We start from the raw sequence: 14025 nt of genomic DNA on the forward strand, positions 1-14025 counted from the left end.
AGCTTATTGGATATCGTGTCTTATATAATTTTTCATACAGTTAGCCCACAATTTATGCGGGGGATACATTCCAGGGATCATGCCTAAAGCTAATAATTGGGTTCAATGGCCAAAGTCATGTTTCATTTTTCAAAGTTCAATGGGGTTACCAAAGTCATTTTCCCCGGAACCACACCCCTTTTCTGCTTCCATTTAATTTTTTTTAAAAAATTTTGCCACGCACATAAAGCTGAATGTGCACAAGTTCAATGCACCTAAGTTGCAGGCTTACTGTATATAATTCTACCTTACTACTCTTTATATACTCTTTCCAACCAGTAGAGCACTTCTATAAGCTATAAGAGTACTCTTTTCCTGTTGTTGTTTTATGAACTTCACACTCACTCTTCTTGGCTGTACATAGTGTCATAATGAACATGTGTGGGTAGACCGAGTTCGCTAAAAGAATGCTGAAATTACATCAGAAAGTAATTTATTTGGAGCTCCCAGCTGAGCAAAAGTAGACTCTTGACTCTTACCCATTCCCCCAGTTCCATGAAATCCCTGAATCCCATTCTCAAAGCTGATTATTGATTCCTGGCCTCTACCAAAGTCATAACAAATTATTGCACCTGCAAGCCAGTTGTGCAGAGACTATAATTTCCAGTGTGGGCTGGTCTATTAGGGCAAATGAGGGACCACCCCACCAACCCCAGCCTCTCTTTAGCCAGCCCCCACATGCCCACTTACTGTCTCACAACCTATCAACTTCCTCCTCCTTAGTCTCTATGTTGCAGGGAGGATGGTGCTAAAACTAGAATTAGTTAGATTACCTGGTGGGTACCTAACACTATAGTAAGAATTCAGTAGTAATCATTTCTAAGTAGAAAAAACGCCATGCAGTTTTCTCAAACATTTATTATCAGCAAGATTGAGGCTTCAAGAAGATAGGCTATGACCCTGTGCCATTTAGATGACTTGGTTTAGTAACCAAGTTCCATTGGGCCCTCTCCTTCATATCCCTGACAGCTGCCGGATTTTTACTTTGGCAAGGACCTCATGTGGATGATTCATATTGTTGGGCTTTAGCATTTATTTTACTGAATCAACTTGCAATGATTACACCATTAATTACAGCCAGTTGGATCTTTCCTCTGAGTTGGCCTCATTGGCCAAATGGATGCCACTCAGGAAGGTACTGCATGATCTGGGTTCAGGCTTGAAGCTGCAGAGTGAGTACAAAGACCTAACACAATTCCTCTCATGTTTGTTCTCCAAGTGGTTCAACCCGCCCGAGTAACAAGTCTAACTCAGATAAAACCAAAATAAATGTTTTACCAGAACTTTGGGTTGTTTTCAGTAGGTAGTATGTTTGAAGTCTCTCTTGAACTTAATTTCCTGATCTTATCATTCCTTGTACCAAACAACTAAACATGGTCTATAGATGATGCTCTCACTCACATGAGAAGGGTGCTTAAGAACACTGTGCTGTTGTACAATCTAGTTCTGTGAGTTGGCTAACAGTGGCTTAGGATGTGTGGCTGGCTAACACCTAAAGTAGGCTTGCTGGAAATGAGGCTTTTTAGGGAAACAAAACTACCATTCCCCACCGCATGCCTTGAACCTCACTCAGAACAATGCTATATCAAGGCATAGCATCATTCCAGGGCATTCTGTTTGCTAGAAAGACAGACATCAGCAAGGGAGAAAAGAGTAAACTCCTTGAAAGTATTTGAAAAATTGTCCTGAAAAATTGTATGTCCCCAGATAATTGTAAAAAACGACCCATTTCCATTTGTTGCTAAATTAGTGTAAGAGTATTTCGCAACAACCCTAAGATATGTGTGTGTGCATTTATTTGTATATGTCATGAACCATAGAAACAACCTATAACTCCATATTCTATTTCTGATCCCTTGGGACCTATATAATTGTTTTCCTAAATTGCATGCCATTTCTATTGGTATAGCATAACATGAAATTATTCTGGAAGTTTATTTATTCTTTCCTTACACCATATCAATTATTGTTTGGTACAAAATATCTGTTGTAGTTACAGAATTCCACTTGTGGGGTGAAGGGGCTGACTGAGATCTGGCTGAAAACCAAAATCATTTTTTTGTTTTGGCAGCTTCACAAAAATGTTGATAAGGGATATGCTGATAATATTGCTGAAGGGATTAAAATGGTTCTTTCCGCACTCTGTGTTAGAATATGGTGGTTTTCCTGAGAAAATGCATTGCACAAGCAAGCCATGCACTGACTCAATTTGAGACAGGTGTACAAGTTAATGAGGAATATATAAAGCACACCATTAGTGTGGGTCATGAGGAGTTCTAGGGCAGGTGTGCAAATTAATGAGCAAAAATATGTGTGTATGGGGAGACAACCCTTTGGGAATTTACTTTCTTAAAAAGGGAACCATGGCTATGCATGCTGCTATGTTTTCTCAGGGGCTGTTGTTTCTTTCAACAGGATTCCATAACTTCACTTTCATACTATTGTTGAATACATGATGATACAGCAGGGTGGGCGGAATAGCCTCCAACTGTTTGATGCTACAAACTTTTCATATTGTGCAAGTGGAATCCGTCTTGCGTCAATACTTGTGGGTGCATGGAGATATGCGTCATTTCTGTGCAGCTTAAAAGGAGCAATAATGGAGAGTTATGATTCAAGAGCAAGGAGCGAATGAACTAGCAGAAGAAAAAAGGAACCTTTCTTGAGCATATAAAACTTTTTATGAGCTGACAAATACTGGGGGATTGAGGTGAGGCTGTTGTTTAACAGCAGCCGGGGGGATACTGAAAACATGACTTCTGTCTGTGTCGAGAATAATTTGCGCACCTGCATCTTGTGGAGGCATTGGAAAATGTTTACTTAGCATGCTTGGAAAGGCTTGCTGGGAGCCCAGGTTTCACACCAGCTATGTCTGGTTTTTTGACCCCTTCTGCTTTCGAACAGTCTGAAGCTGAGCTCAGTGAAAGTAAGAGACTTTTGCAGAATGGGCAGATTAAAATCATAACCTTAAGCTTTGGAATAAACAAGTGTCCTTGTTAGGGCTCATACTTTTCTTTGAGATTGGACATTGTGTTTACTTTTATTTATTTTAAAAAAAAACCTTAATGTCAAAAGGTCACATGGTGAGAACCTAAGAGTTATAGGAAAAATGTCACAGATTTCAGTGGCACCAGACGTATGAGAAGCTACTTACAAGAAAAATAAAAATCTCTGGTGGACATAAAATCGTATGTTTGGCAGCAGACTAGATATTGCTTCTGAGGCTTTCAGAACAAGATGAATACAGGAAGAGACCTCATTTCCACAATATAGCAAGATTTAGGGGCATCAAATGTGGAGCGTTTGGAACAGTGAGTGCTAGTTTGGTGCATATGGACTTGAACGATTATGTTGTTTATTGCTGATATTTGCACTGTGAAAAAGCTTTTATTTTGAAAAGCTCAAAAAAATTGCTTGCGTGGGAATGTGGAAAGAGATGGAACCTCTTTTCAGTGTTTGAAACTTTAGCACAGGAATGGAGAAGTAGACTGCCTGCTTCAGAAATCCCCTGCACAGAATAAAATCCTGCCCTGCATTAGAAGGCACATGGAGGATTGTTTGTTTGAAAGGACTCATGTCAAATTTCTCTGCCTAAGCAAAACTATCTTAACAGAGAAGAGGTTGGGATTTAATCCTTGCTCCAAGTGTATTAGCTTTGCAGGGACAACACACACACACACACACACACACACACACACACACACTTGATTTTGTCTGCCTGCTTTCCCTTTAAATGTGCAAGCTTTTCTGTGTCTAAAAGCTGTATTTCTCACAGTGTAATTAGGCTGTCATCTTGTCAGTGAGTGTTAATTTCTTAGTTAATCACTGAGACAGCTGTAGTAATTCTCATATTCTGAATGATCAAGTTCTTTTCTCTCTCTCTCTCTCTTTAATGAGGAGAATTGCATTATTATCTCACAGTGCAGTGACTGGCTGCTGCTTTACCACTGGAAATGACTCCTGGGGGTTCTTTACCATTGTCAGACGTGGATTTCACCTAAGCTTGAGTTGAATATCACCCCCAATTCATGGTGCCACTTGCCTCCTACAAAAGTGTGTGTGCATGTGTGTGGCCTTTCGGGAGACCTTTTGGTGAAGTCTGGGGTGGGGATTGCATGAAATTCTACAGCTCTTGAGAGGGTTTACCATTATAGGTAAGGTAGCAGAGGATTTGGCACCATCCTTTTACTGGGGTGGGGGAGATAACATTTGCTGCCACTTTGTTGCTTTAATAAGCAGCCCAGTGGCATTCCAAATTAGTAACAGAGTGGTCCAATGCAAACAATGCTATGTAATGACATATATATTGTCTTAACAGCATTCTTTGTTAAATTAAATTTAATTAAATTAAAAGGTTGAGTGCCCCTACTGGTGATCCTCTTGGTGCGTGAGTTCACATATTGTAGAGGGATCTGTCGGAATGCAGTTGAATGTCTGCATGGCACTTATTAATGGACAGCTCTGTTCATTTAGATCCACACACTATTGGCTACCCTGCTTTTCAAGGCTCCCCAGTGGAGCGACCTCTATGAACATATACAGTGGTACCTCGGGTTACAAACGCTTCAGGTTACAGACTCCGCTAACCCGGAAGCAGTACCTGGGGTTAAGAACTTTACTTCAGGATGAGAACAGAAATTGCATGGCGGTGGCGGCGTGGTGGCAGCGGGAGGCCCCATTAGCTAAAGTGGTACCTCGGGTTAAGAACAGTTTCAGGTTAAGAACGGACCTCCAAAATGAATTAAGTTCTTAACCAGAGATACCACTGTAGTTCCTGTTGTTTTGAATCATGCAAATGATTGAGATGGGGGTCTGCTGCTGAGATCTTGTTCCTCCACTAGCTTTCACTCACCATGGCTGTGATATCTGAGAAAAGGTCTTAACTACTGAGGTGAATATGGCAATAGGCCACTGCTATTTTAAAAAGCAGATAAGAATCAGAATCTACGTAAAGTGGAGTGAGTGAGAACATAAGTTTGTTCTGAAGTGGACATTAGAACTTGGCTCTCTCACATGCCTAAGTATTATTTGTTTCATTTAATTTTTCACTGGTACATGTGAAACCACTTTGTGTTAAATCTGCCTAACTGGAAGACCTGTTGTTTGTTATACTTGCTCCGCAAGCATCATGGACACCTTTCTAAACAAAGTGAACACAGGGATAGTATAAGCTCATTTTTTTATTTGAGAAACGATTGTACATGTTTGAAAGAGAGGGGGGAAAGCATCTGTTGTGGATTATTCATGCCCTTTGTACAAAATGTGAATTGTAGGCTTGAAAACTCCTTAATGTTAATTGCCAGCCTATAGTAAACTGTAGATTTTAAAAAAATCTTAAATAATTGGCTCAATAGTCCATTGCCGTCTATTGTAAGATGTTTCTGTGAAGCTTGTTAAAGAATGATTATCTCCTTCGTGGACACCCGGAAACAAAATCATATACACATTGTCTCTGCTGTTTTTTGCATTGTTGCCAAGGAAACTTCATCACCCTATAAACAATACTTGAGGCTTCCTAATGGCTTTTTGTGCATTTATGAAACAAATGAATGGTCACTTTATTGATAGGTACCATGCAATTTTCATTATTCTCATAGGGAAATAGAAAAAAAAAACCTTTGCAAAGTACATATAGAGAAGGACCTATTCCGCATTTTACATGGATGCAACTCTTAACATGTGTTTTCTATTGAGGAATATGTTTCACTTCTTGAACATGTGGAAAGTTTGTCATCTGTTCCTTCAGGCACTATTGAAATGTGAATGTCCTGCCATTCTTGCTGCAAATGTTAGCTAATTGTCACCTCTGGGGAAATATCTGGACATAGTGAGAACTTTAGTTCCAAAACAAATGGGCCAACGCTAATAAAACCAAATTCAGAACAAATGTGGCATTTGGCACCATTAATGCAAATATCCTTGTATGGGCAGAAGCTTTTGATGCTTCTCATTTTTTCTCTCTTTTTGTATATGTTGCCTTTCAAACAAATTTCACAGTGGTATAGAAGTTTCAAAATGGTGACTTTTAAAGATTGAGGTACTACTGCCACCACTACCACTACTAATTTATTATATTAATAGCATACTACTTTGAGCGCTTTCTCCCTATTTCAACACATCCAGTCTCATGAAAGCACTGAAATTGCAGGGAATGTCCAGTACTTTATCAGGCGTGATTAGTGTAAGAGCCATTTTTGGCACATTAACACTGCTGTAGAAATACTAAAATGAAAACCCTCCTCTCAAAGAAACAGATCCATCATCTTTGAATAACCCCACCAAGTTAAGCCGAATAGGATCTCCTATACACACATATTTTAATCTCTTCACCTTTTGCTGGGTCTTTAACTCCTGAAATCATCATCAGGTTGTCAGAAAGGATAAACAGTCAGCCTGTGAGCACTTAGAAAAGGATGCTGTGATTACTAAGACCCAGCATGGGTTTCTCAAAAAGAAGTCATGCTGGATGAATTTCATACAAGCTTGGTGGATCAGGGGAATGCTGTGGATGTAGTGTATCTTGATTTCAGTAAGGATTTTGACAAAAGTCCCCCATTATATTCTTGCAGAAAAGCTGCACCACACTGCATTCCTTTCCAGTTTCTGGAGGAGGTGATGCTGAGCTGCAGCATTTGTTTTTCTAATATGGCCTAAGGCTTCTGACATTGGCTAACCATCGCAGGAAGAAACCACAGGGGTGGCATATGAAGAGATCCTTGGTGAAATGCGTTGTCACCACCTAATTTGTCATTGTAACTTCATTATGTTGTTTCATTGGGAAATGGCGGAGTGAACGTGGGAATATCATCTCCTTTTTCTAATCTAGTCCTGCCCATTTTGGAAAATCAGCAGAACATCATAATAAAATTACAAAGGTAACATCACTTATTTTGGGTTCAAGTTTCTGGAAATAAATTACTGCTCTGTGTAGCTAATAAATATTTTATAGGAATGTTTTTGAAATAAGAGAAGTAAGACTGTTCTGTTCTAGTCAGCGACCCACTTTTACAGGGCCTATATTTAGAGAAGTAAATATTAGGAACTAAGCTGGTGGGTCATTATCTCTCTCCTACTAAATGAAAAAAATGTACTCTATGACCAATGATTTATGGGATGGGGTTAGGTAGGGGGGAATGGGTCATATGGAGTCACAGATCTAGAATAAAAGTGTATCACTGTGACATAAGCAGTTACAACTGAATATTTAGTGAGGTACATGATTATTATCTGCTGTGGGTCTAAATGTTGGTTTACTCATTCATTCAGCTTTGCTAGCATAAAATAAAATAAAAATCATTCTCCTAATAATGCTTCTGGGCATCAGACAATATAGGAATTCAGAGCTACATCCTATATATGTGAATACAATGGGGAATCACAGTTACGTTATGACTTTTTTGGCATTGAGTGTTCCAAGTATCTTCTTAGTCGTTTAAAACCAAATTCAAATGTTACCTTTACAAGGCCATTGGATACACAGCCAGCATTCAGAATCACAGTTGATCAGATAAACTGTCCTCAGCAGATCCCTTGTTCTTTTCATGGCATTTACTAGGTTATATAGCAGTGTTAATCCTGCAAGAATGTTATCCTTAGTCACATTATGCTATTTTTAGGCACCAGTTGTTTTTGGGAAAATATGAGAATAACTGTTACAGAACAATCAGCACATTTTTAAGTACCTATATTAGATGAGATACCATGTTCTTTTGATAAATGCTTTTTAAAAAGTCAGGCCCAATTTATGCATGCATATTTGAGGTAGTAAAGTGATCGTGGATAATTTCGTTACCTCAGTTTCACATGGAAAGGCACATGCAAACAGTCCAGAGTGAGAAAGAATGGTTTCATTACTCTCAATTTTAACTTGGTTCCCACCCACCTCTTCATTTCAAATTAAAATGGTGGTAGTATGAAATAAATACAATTTTTTCACCATGCATTTTTTTAACTTGATAGATTAATCAGGAAATGAGCTGATTTCAAGCCCAATCTTATACAATATTTGTCAGAACAAAATAAAAAATAAAAAAATCCTTCCAGTAGCACCTTAGAGACCAACTCATACCAAGAACAAACTTAGTTGGTCTCTAAGGTGCTACTGGAAGGATTTTTTTTATTTTTTATTTTGTTTTGACTATGGCAGACCAATACAGCTACCTACCTGTAACTGAATATTTGTCAGATTCAAGTTCTATTGTGAGAGTTACTCCTAAACAAGGGTACATAGAATAGTCTTATTCTGCATAAATCTCACACAGTAAAGTTGACAGCAGTGTTTTCCTGAACAACACATGATGAATACATTTTTTTTAGTATCATTAACATTTACCATATCCTTGACTCCAGTGAGATATTAACAACAGGTATTCTTTGAAGAAAGGATACATTTCTGACTACTTCCTTCCCCTGAGTTCAGCACTTAGCCAGCTGTTCAGGATTCTCCATTAACGTTGCCAGTAAAGCGCAACATGTTTTAGCTTTGAGAAGGCTTACTTGACCTTTCTACTTCAGTCTTCAGCAAATATATAAGTAACTGATTGTGCTCACTTGGGCATTCCTAAGCGCCACGATGTTTATATTGATGTTCCTGTATGCCATTTTGACTCCTGCCATGTAATCATTTAGGGAGGAGTTCATTGTAGCACCAAGTTAAAGTCCCTTAGAGGTACTAGCAGAATGGCTTGCGTAAGAGAAAGTGCAGGAAGCCAGGATATTTGCGGATAGTTGCGCAACCAGCCACAAGAACTGTGGTATTTAGACTTCGGTTTTTCTGTGACCCTCTTTGTGGAAAATGGACAGTGACAATAATTTGCACAACTGGTCGCACAACAAGCTTCTGCTAGCGCAATTGTTGCATGGGTTTTCATTCTCTTCCACCATTATTCTCACCCTTGTGCTGGTGGTCAGAGAATGTTGAATCCTGCTTGGGAGATGATTACCCATTGGGGAGAAATGATGTAGGAGTCTTCACCAACCAATTTGTTCAAGCAAAGGGAGGAATCCATGGGCTGGAGTGATAAACCCGAGTAAAGGTTTGAGACCTGTTATTGAGTTCACTTATCCTTAAAGCTTCGTTATCCCAGTAATCCTACCGCTTCACTGAAGGATGCATTTTTGTATTTATCTCACCCTACCAGTCCTGTATGCAATGCTGAACTGTTAGAGTCTTAAAGGATTTTTTAAGGGCAAGATATAATGCCATATAAAAGATGCTGAGCTCACAAGAACCTCAATTTCCTCATTTTTAGTGGTGTGTGCAGGCTGCCAGAGTGGAAAGATAGTTTTGGTATAATACCCACATAGAATGTGTGAGAGAGTGGGTGTGCATCTATGTTCACAGTTCTCTTGACAAAAAGGGCAAAATTCCTTGATTGAAGGCAGCATAAGAAAACATGTTTTGGCATATTGATATCAGTGAATAAATAATGATTCGGAATAAGATTGTAGGGTTGTGTATTTAATGCTAAGAAATACTATGAGATTTCTTCGTTAAGCCAGGTCTTAAAACCATAAGCTAGGAACAGTTTATGCAAGAGGGGACTTCCAAGAAAGACACTGCTATTGCCAAGCCTGACACACAGCAAACCTATATAGTTTTTGGGCAAACTCTTCCAAGGTTACATTTTTAGACATGGGATTAAGTTATGGGATCATTCCCATGACTAAAAAAGGCAAGGTGGAAGTATTCGTTTAGTAAGGGAGAATAAACATTAACAGATTCCTTGGTTTATCCTGTAACCTAATGATTGTTTAAAATATCAGGTTAAGTTAAGGAGAGTATGCTAGAAACAAGGCCTTTCTTTTGGCAAATCAGTATACCCCTTATTAAAGAAACATTCATTAACTGCTTAGGTGGTTAAAGAATTAGGCACTGGCTAAAATAAAGTAATACAGTGTCATGCTTTATCATTGTCAATGCTTGGTTGAGCACAGTGCCGTTAAGAACAAACAAACTGCCAGTTACTCTGTGCCCATACGTATGAAAAGGTACTCTCTTGTATTAGCAACATTTGTGTGAATTGCCTTTTCCCCCCTTAATGGGTTTTGATGGTGGTTTTCAGAGTCTGGTCAGGCAGAACTTGCTGTAGAATTCAAGGAGCGACATACCTAATTGTGCATTGGTGTTTCCTCTCTGGATCCAGCTAGATGGCAAGTTGTATTGGGCTTTCTTATGCTTACCCATAGTCTTCTCAGCTTGGATTGGGCCTCTTCCCCTTTGACTCAAGTTATTCTGCATAAGGTTCAGTTTATTTTGTGCAGACTGTGGCAGGCTCAGAGGTCCTGAATAGAAATAGTCAATATTGAAATTGGGCCTTACTTGATGCCTCTTTGGAATAAGAAGAGTTGCTCACATAGGGGAAAAATGTAGCTATTCCAAACTAATATTGAATAGGAACTTGTAAGGTTCTTCCACTCTCAGTCTTGTAATACCTGACGAGTGCATGGCAAATCAATCTCTCTTCGTGATTTTCAATGGAAATGCTATTTTTGTCTTTGAAAATTGTACCACATGTGCTAATAACTGCACAGTATACATGCATGCAGATTCCGAGACAGAACAATCTTTAAAAATGCTGCCTTTATAGTTTTATAACTTTCTTTTATCTATGACACATCTTTCACTTAATCACCATAAGCTGCTACTTCAGGCCACTTTCTCCAGTGCAGTTATACTGACTGCAGTGGGACTTCTTCAGAGTAAGTGGTTTGAGGATTTCAACTAAAGTCTAAAAATAAAAGTCTTGGACAGCTGAATATTAACTAAAGCTGCAGAAAGAAATAGCACTGCCATTGTCAACATTTTGGATGTGTGGCATTAATTTAAACTTTCTTAGAACTGCACTAATATATATATTAAGTCTATTGAAACCATTCTACACAATCCAAAACCATATTAACAGTCATATTGAAAATCTACAGCCAACAGATGAGTGAATAATAAAAAAGGCTATAATGAATTACAAAGAGAAATGGAAGACATAAGAAAAGCAGAAGAGATGCTAAATTCTATAACAGGAACCCCCCCAAAAGTTACTGTAAAACATCCCCCCCCATTTCCCTTGAGATCTAGGGTTACTTCTTTGAATGTTCTACCAGTAATATTATCTGAAAGCAGCTTATCAATAGTATACATAATTGTCTTTACCATAAATGGTCTCTTTAGTAAATAAGGAAGAGATTATTATTAACCTCTGGTGGTATAAATAATCCCAGACCAAAGTAACCTGTCCCATGGTCAAAAGTGTTCACCTGTGCACTCAATGTCCATCATATTTGTTCAAATATATCTTTTTTTTAATGGAATTTCTAAGAAAAATCTTGACATGCATAAGGTAGAAAAGAAGCAATTCTATTAATGGTTCTATGTTCATCTTGCATCTCTTGTACTGTGCATTTTTCCAGTTGTTTCCAGCTGTTTCACTTCCGCACAAATTCTGGCGATATGCAGTATAAATGGTGGCTTGTTCACATCTATTTGTGTGTAAGTGGCCCGGATAAGTGTGAACTGCACATGTGCAAATAGAACTACCCAGATTTGTCAGTGTAAGGAGGACAGGTGTGAAAAGCTTTGCATTTCTTGTTTTGGAAAAATAAAATTGAGAGTGCTGACATGGCATAAGATTATAATTTAGACAGGAGTGAGGATATTGCTGAGGTGCTAATTTAAAACATTGGAGGTCAACGAAATATGATTAAAGAGCCAGTGTATCACTGAGCCAGAAGATGCATTAAACTGAAATGAATGAATGACTTTTCTGAGCTTGGAAGAAGCATTTGCAAAGCTGTGGTGAAGCCAGAGTGGAGAATGTGAGGATGCTCCCTCTGGCAACATCCACTCTGCACAGATGTTTCTGGTCTCAGCCAACAATTCTGACAGTCTGAAATGGGGCCCTTCAGACAAGAATTGGAACTTGAGAAGATTCTGCTAATTAAAACATTCATCTGCTTTTCCATGCTCTTCTACTGAAATACAGGCAATGCTGTAAACCAAGTTCTGTAACTGAATCTAAAAACTCCAATACCAAGACTGACCACCCAACTTGCTTGATTTTCAACTCCTTTCAAGCCAATTGTACAATAAATAAGTTCTTCTTTAGCACTGCCTTCAAGAAACCGAGTTGACTAATAATAATTTATAGTTTTATACAAGTTTCATGTGTCCTTAAAAAGAAGAAGAAGGGCTTACTGCTGCAGGGAGTGTACATTTTCTCCAAATATCTCTTTTAATTGTTGAAGAGAGGACAAAAAGTGTACTTTGATTAAATGTGTTTGTGTGAAAGACTGAACCAACAGAAAAATGTTCAGCCATATATTCCTTAAACTTTTAAATCACAGCCAAAGATAACAGCACTTTGACAAGGATACATCAGCTAGGAAACATTGTGAACAAGACTTCAAAAAACTGACTTTCACTCTGACTTTGGCCAGCCTACTTACAAATAAGTATGAGAGGGGAGAATAGAATAAAAAAGTTAATCATTTTTGCATAGCTTGGTTTGTTTAACTTAAGTGTATGTAGTGGTAGCTATGTCCCCCCCCCCCACAACTAACTTGTTGACATTGGGCAAATTCCAAATTCCATCTTGCCAGAGGGAGTAAAACTGTTAGCAACTTTCAGGGGTTTCAGTTCTTCTCCAGATGGAGGGATCAGAGATTCATCATTGATATTTGAAGGCTGCATTCATTCAGCAATTATTCATGAAATTTGGAAGACTAAATGATGCTTTAGTGTAATCATGCCCCTCCTGGCAAGCTGACAATATGACTGACAAGTCAGCAGTTGCAAGGTCAGCAAGGTCTATAGTTTATATCACTAGCTTCTTATCATGTGCAATAGCCAGAGTTCTACTAGGTAAAAGCTGGACAGTTATAGAGAGCTATGGCAAGGCAAGAAAACAGCGTAGTCAATAGAAAGCCAGAGCCAGGGACCAAAAGACAACCCACCATTGGCACAGTTGAGAACCAACCGTTCTCAACAGATCTTCATCCAGTTAAAGCTGATGCTACCCATATAAACTATCTAAACCTTGATCGTTCCTCATTTGCTGACCATTCCTCATCAGTGTTGTTGCCCAGTTTAGGAGGACAGGATTATCCTGAAGCATAATTTAGTCTTCCATATCCCCTAAATGAGAGCTGAATGGATACACCCTTTAGATGGCTTGCATGGATTTCTGATCTCTTCATCTGGGGAAGAACTGAGATTACTGAAACTGACAACTGCCCCTCTCAAGACAGGTGAGGGAGAGGGAGGGAGAGGGAGGTGTGTGTGTGTGTGGGGGGGAATGGTGTCTTCCAACCCTCTATCAGATTGCTAGATTTCCAGTGGTCATACATTTTATAGGGGGAGAGGTTGAACAAAGCAGTGAGAGTCCAAATGGAGAGAACTGCATTGAATCTGAACCCTAGGTGATGTAATGTGTGCTCTGACAGGAGCAACAGAAAATCAAAAAAGGTAAAAGAAAAGGTACAGATTCAAGCTCTGTTCATAAGGCAAATACCTATGAGGACTGAAAAGCTGATGATCACAGCCAAATTACAAAAACTGTAGCATGAAGAAGGTATTTCATGTAATATTATAGAACTCCATGCTATACAATACCATTCCACCCACCCAGGGGAACTGTTAGGTTGTGAACAACTGTTCAGTGTTTTAGAAGAAAACCTGGTTTTAAAATTATCTAAATATGCTAAATCTGTAGCAGAATCATATTGGAGCATTGCATCTCTATAAATTGCTTTTTTGTGTGTATTATATGTTTTAAAGCTTAAGAAGATCAATGCAGACTTGATGTAGGCTGTTGCTGGCTACATATGTATATATGTTTCTGTCTTCTCTGGGTGCCTAAAACAGATGCTTTTCATCAGGGTTATTACCTACTATAAATGAATTATACTAAACCAGTAATCTATGTGCCTCCCAGGTGAGAAAAGTAACCCAATGGCCAGGAATTTTTTAGTCTTATTACTGCCCCACAGTAG

The 14025-nt window shown here is 38.8% G+C and overlaps 1 protein-coding gene across 5 annotated transcripts in view; it reads left to right on the top strand.

Annotated features, from left to right (window-relative positions):
• Positions 1-14025, top strand: part of VCAN (versican) — a 121331-nt gene that overhangs the window by 60394 nt on the left and 46912 nt on the right. The gene's annotated exons all lie outside the window — the stretch shown is intronic.

This window comes from Lacerta agilis, chromosome 11 (genome assembly GCF_009819535.1).
Source record: "Lacerta agilis isolate rLacAgi1 chromosome 11, rLacAgi1.pri, whole genome shotgun sequence".
Lineage (NCBI taxonomy): Eukaryota > Metazoa > Chordata > Lepidosauria > Squamata > Lacertidae > Lacerta > Lacerta agilis.